Source organism: Silene latifolia, chromosome 11 (assembly GCF_048544455.1).
Source record: "Silene latifolia isolate original U9 population chromosome 11, ASM4854445v1, whole genome shotgun sequence".
Lineage (NCBI taxonomy): Eukaryota > Viridiplantae > Streptophyta > Magnoliopsida > Caryophyllales > Caryophyllaceae > Silene > Silene latifolia.
This window is the reverse complement of record NC_133536.1, coordinates 205,360,777-205,366,988: the sequence shown is the minus strand read 5'-3', so window position 1 is coordinate 205,366,988 and position 6,212 is coordinate 205,360,777.

Sequence of the window (6,212 nt, the reverse complement as noted above, 5' to 3'; positions counted from 1 at the left end):
ATTTTCTTTCCTAATCTTACTTCAAAGAGGATTCTTTTCTTATTCTTTCCATATAAGAAATAGGAGATAATACCAAAAACAAAAAAAAAAAAGGAAAGCGCCGAAATAAAAAGAAGTGCCAAAAAAAAAAAAAGAAAGCACGAAAAAAAAAAGGATAGTGCGGAAAAAAAGGGAAAGCACGAGAAAAAAAAAAGTTGCCGAGAATAAAAAAGGGCACCGAAAAAAAAGGAAGGCACCGAAAAAAGAAATTGGTATTATTTTCTGTCCTTAAGAATTCTCTGGTTACCAAAATAAATGACGAGATGAGCGATCTTTATTTATCTTATATGAAGCTCGTTATTAATGGCCCGGAATTATGTTTTGAGACAAAAGGAGAAAAAGGAGAAAAAGGAGGAAAAAGCAATGTGAGTTTTGAGATGTTGGATTCTAAGATGGAATCGAATTTCACTTCTATTCTTGGAAGGATTAATGAGCAAGACAAGAAATTAGGAGAGTTGTTTTTATCAAAAAGGAAAGGAGAGTTGATACTAGTGGACCAAGTGAAGTTAGCTCGGCTCGTGTAAACACCGTGTTGTCACGGTTTGATACACGAATCGACAGTGTTCTTAAAGCCGCCGTGCGAACACATTCTGAGTCTACTCTTATGAAGGAAGGTTTGGCTAGTTTGGTTAAGTTTGGTGATGAGCTCTTGCAATCTGGGAAGGAGATGAGGTCTGAGATGCAAACTATATATGAAGCAGTAAAAGCTATGACTTTGAGGATTGGTAACTTCGATACTCGATTGACTGCCCAAGCTGCACTCCTAGACCATTGTCATGCGCGACTCGAGGACTTGGAATACCGAACCCGTCCTAGGTCCAACCCGCCGAGCCCGCGTTACCCTTGACCATCTTGCCCTAATCCATTCAACCTAGCCTTATTTTTTTAATTCCTTTGCTCACAATAAAAATCCATTCATATGGATATTAGCTTTTTCAATTCCGCATTTTATTCCTGGTGTGCTTGCAATTTATAATATAATTATGCTAATTAAGAACTAGATTGCGTTTAATATAATATGTTTTTCATGATTATTTCTTGTCTCATAATATATTATTCTGGTCGTTTTATGTTTGTTCTTATCTTTTCAATGATGCCAAGAAGGGGAATTGTTTTTATGATTTGCGACCGTCTCAAAGTTAATTCTCTCATGGCGTTCTATAGTTATAACTTTGAAGAGATTATTAGTTTCTACGCTCAACTGTTCTATAATTTGGGAAGTATTATGTTGAGGGGGAACTAGACTTAGACACAAATCATAGGAGACTTGTCATCATCAAAAAGGGGGAATTTGTTGGACCTTTAGTCCTTATTAATTGTTTTGATAATGACAGTAATGATTTGTATGTGGACTTAATATATAAACATATGCGTGTAATTGTGTGCTTAAGTTTTAATTTAGAAAGGAACAATTACAATGACGCAAGCTTGAAGTTTGGACCAAGGAGGTACAACTTCAAATACACTTGATCGATGTATTCAAGCAAGATCAAGATTAGAAAACAACCACGAGACTCAAGATGAGAGACTTGTGAAGAGACGATTCGTTTACTGAAGATCTACTGAAGATTAGTTAGTATAGGTCGTCATCCGGTAATGGTTTTACTTTGTTTGATTTAAAGGTTAGTGAAGTTATGACCTAATAGACATAACTTCATTGCTAGAAAAAAATGATGCGTTAATTTTTGGAAAATATATTTTTAATGGTTTATAAAAATAAGAGAGTATTTATTTTGATTGGAATTAATTAATTAGAATTTAAGTTAAATAAACTATTGGTTTGTAACACGATATTTATATCGTCATGCAACCTAGGGCTTTAACTAAATTCTATCTCGATTTGTTGTGGGCTATAGAAGCAAGAAGTGGACCGAATGAGCCCTAGAGGCCGGCCAAACCCTAGGTGGCCGAACCCTAGGTGGGTCGAACCCTAGGGAGGCCGAAACCCTAGGGAAGCCGAATCCCTAGGAGGCCAAACTCTTCCTTCCTTTTGCTTCTTACTTGTTCATCAAGTTGTTAGGGATTTATTCTTCCAGAACATTCCTATGCCCTAATTCCAGAACATTCCAAACCCTAATTCACTCTACTATAAATACTCTCATTCATTCAACAATAATTGTTGATACACACATCTATATTTTTAGAGAGAAAAATATTTTAAGCAAAATTCTTTGAGCTTTAATTCTTATTTTTCAATTTGCTTATACAAAAATTGCGCATCAAATTTGTCAATCACTCGAAGAAAAATCGTTATAGGATATTAAATACACAAAGATAGTATACTCACTCGCATAACGTGAGATTAGTATTTATCGTTGTATTTTTCTTATTAACGTAAGAGCAACCTAGAGTATTTAGCAATACTCAATCTGAGTTATAATCATATAGTTGATTATACGAGTGGATTGATAATTTTTGTAATCCGGAGAAAGGTACTAAAAATTATTAATCGAGAATAGTGGACGTAGGTTTCGACTTGTGAAACTGAACCACTTCAAAAATCCTGTGTGTCTCTCTTTCTCTCTCTCTCTTTATTATTGTTATTTCGATTTTGCATTTATTGTTAATAATTTAATTAGTTGATTTTAATCAATAAAATCAAATAAATAATTTATATCATATATTTCGAAAAAGCGGTCATCGTTTTTAATACTCAATCCCCCCCCCCCCCTCTTTCGTATTCGATCAATAGACTCCTCATGAAGTCTGTGCCATTGAAAGGCGAATTAACAAGCGACATTGAAGGATGATCAGATTGAGACAGAAAAAGCGGTTCATCGTATGGATTACGATAAGGTGATTGATCAACAGATTTAGAATTAGGCATTTTGAAATGTGAGAAAGAAGAAAAACTTGTTTTTGTGATTTTGTGTAGAAATTGATCTTTAAAAGGATTGAAATACTACGAAATCAAACCAAAAATTGACGAAAAAATGACGAAAAATGCTTGCGTATTATGAAAATTGAGATGAATGAAACGCGGATCAAGAGACAGGACTTAGCCTGCTCTGATACCATGTGAAAACATGAAGTAGGAAGCCATTAATGTATGAGCTTTGATGATGAAGATGAATTGATTAGAGAGAGAAGTTGTTATAGAGAGAGAGTGTAAATAAACTGTGTATTGTATATTGATTATGAATGAATAATTAGTTACAATGTGTGTTTCTTCTATATATACAAATGTACAATGTTCTAACTAACACATGCCATGTCATCGATCCATGTCAATCCATATGCTTGCTTGTGATTGGTTGTTGTGTGTCATCAACCAACACCCTCTGTTTCCTTACTTTCACAAAAAGTCACTGTTATCAATTATCATTGGTGTGGTATGGAGGGAGTATATAGCAAGCTAAGCAAACGAATCACGTTAGTGAAGCAAAAAAAGTGTATAATATATTCATATATGGTACAGAGTAGTATTTAGACTACTATATGTATGTAAACGCAATTTAGGGAAAGAAACTATAGGATTATTATTTTTTTTACACCAATTTGCACTATGCGAATCACAGAGGTTGATGTGGATATAATTACTTTAATAACGAAAGATCAAACAAAACAGCATCGTTCGCATTCGGTGGTAAGACATTCGACCACTCCGTTCAACCTTTATTATTTTTTGTATATGTTCTTTTGGTATGTGTACCTTATGCTTTGATGTTTGGTTTAAACATGGTGATTATTTACTTGTGTATTTGATGATTAGTATTTATAAGACGAATCAAATATATATGCAATCTGTGATCTTAGGTTGGAATGTTGGATAATACCAAGTGCAATTTCATTCGCATCCTAATATTGGAGTTTCCCTACTTTGATGTCAAATAACAGCCGATGTTTACAAACTAAAAGAATCCTTCTTAATAAATAAAGGAAAACTAAATATTTTTTTCAATCCCATTTAACTAACGACTTTCAATATTTTTGGGATTGCCGCACCAAAAAAAAATTGGAATTGCTTAATTATGTAACAGTAGCAGAGCTAGACTCGAGAATAAATGAGGGGTAGGCCTAATGAGATTATTAATTAACGTAATAATGGTCATAAGATTACTTTTTCAATCCCATTTTGGATAATTACCAATTTTACCCCATAAGTGAAAGACGGGCAAAGTTCCTAATTTATGGTGGTTATGGTAGTATTTAGTTATCTAGGGACGATATTCGACAACTGAAGTTTTACCTTACTGAATTTAGAAATGAGAAAATAACTATGGGATAAAATTAGAAGGAAAGGGGGACAATAAAAGTGGAATAGAGAAGTACTATTTTTGTTTCATTAATTTACTCTTTATAACAGGAATCATTAGTTGAAACAACCCATAGTATTATTCATATGGTGATCGGTTATAAACGCATGCATTAGCCTTGATTTAAGATAAGAGTATAAGTTTGAAATAGTCATAATAACTAGGTTGAAAGCCCGTGCGTTGCAACGGGTTAATTAACTTGGTTATAATGAAAAAAATGATAAAACTTTAATGCTTACATCTAATCATTTGTTTATATATGATTAAAATATTTTTTCAAAGAAAATAAATGATAAATACATACACGTCCACCTTTTATTGATTATGCGAGAAAAATAAATAATAAATAAATTTTGCTATTAAAGAGATAATAATAGAAACTCTAATAAGAGATCTCTAATAAGACAATACTTAAGAGACTCAAAAAAAAATTGGTTGATATTGAAGTTCCAAAGATGACTCCTATTTATAATCTTAGGTTCACCCCACCTTATAGTAATTTTTCGATGTGGGACAATTCGATTATTTATACATTATATATTAACAACACCTACATTATTTTTCAATATGGAACAAATAACATTGTCAGAAATACACTATCTTTTTCGTACCCAGTTCGACATCCAACCCGATTAATAATGAGAAAATACTATACTATGTTCGTACGATTTTTCTATACTTATATATATATGATATGATGTTTTTTTTCTAAGTATATTATTTGTCCCGCATTTAAAAATAATGTAGATGTGGTAAATATACTACATATAAATAGTTTAATTGTCCCACATCAGATGATTAGCAAGGTGAAGTTTCCTAAAAATTAATTTAGGAAAGTATTATTATAAATAATATTTTTGGATGCAAAAAATAAAGTGTAAGATCTTTTAATTATTATAACTTATTATATTATATTATATTCAAGTGATATTTCTAATTTTTATATAAAAACTTATACATTTCATTTGGTAAAAAAATATCGTTAAAAAAAATTATTAAAATAATATAATTTGATTTGTGGTAACAAATGCTATCATTAGAGTATAGATTTCATATAATTTGTTAATATAAAAGATTGTGTACTTCTTAGTATGTTATATGTCCCACATTGAAACATAATCTAGTGTGATGAATATACTACATATAAATAATAAAATTGTCCCACATCAAAAGATTAGCATAAGGTGGGGTGATCATATGTATAAATATGTGCAAATGATAAGAAATTTATACTCTAATGGTAACATTTTTTTTACCACGAATCTAATTATATAATTTTCATAGTTTTTTTTATAGATACTTCTCGATCAAAAGAAATGTAAAAGCTTTTATATAAAAATTATAAACTCACACTTGAGTATAATATAGGAAATATGTGTTACAATAATTAAAACATTCTCCACATTATTTTTAATATCATATTATGGAGATAATGATATAAACTCTTAAGAACTCTCTAAGATAATATTTGAGAGACTCGAAAGATTTTGGATTGATATCTAAGTTCAAAGGATGCCTTCTATTTATAATCATAGGTTCACCACACTTTTGCTAATCTTTCGATATGAGACAATTCTATTATTTATACGTTCAATGTGGGACATATAACATACTAATGGGTGCCTAGTGTAGACACCTCGTTTCTGCACCCCTCGCAAACCACCCGGTGATGATTGGGCCGCATGTTTGTTACGCGGAACGATTAGTGACAGTTCGTAAGATTATCGTCAAGTGATTGCTCAAACATTTATGTCAACCTCTTAGTTGTCATCTACGTGCCGATACGGTCGTTTTGGCAGTAATTAGAGTACATTCGAGTCCGGTCAAAAACCGTCTCCATTTCCGATAGTTGTTAAATCTCGAGTCGAATGTTCTGGAATGTTCCGGATATTTCTATTCCATATTTATCAAATTTTA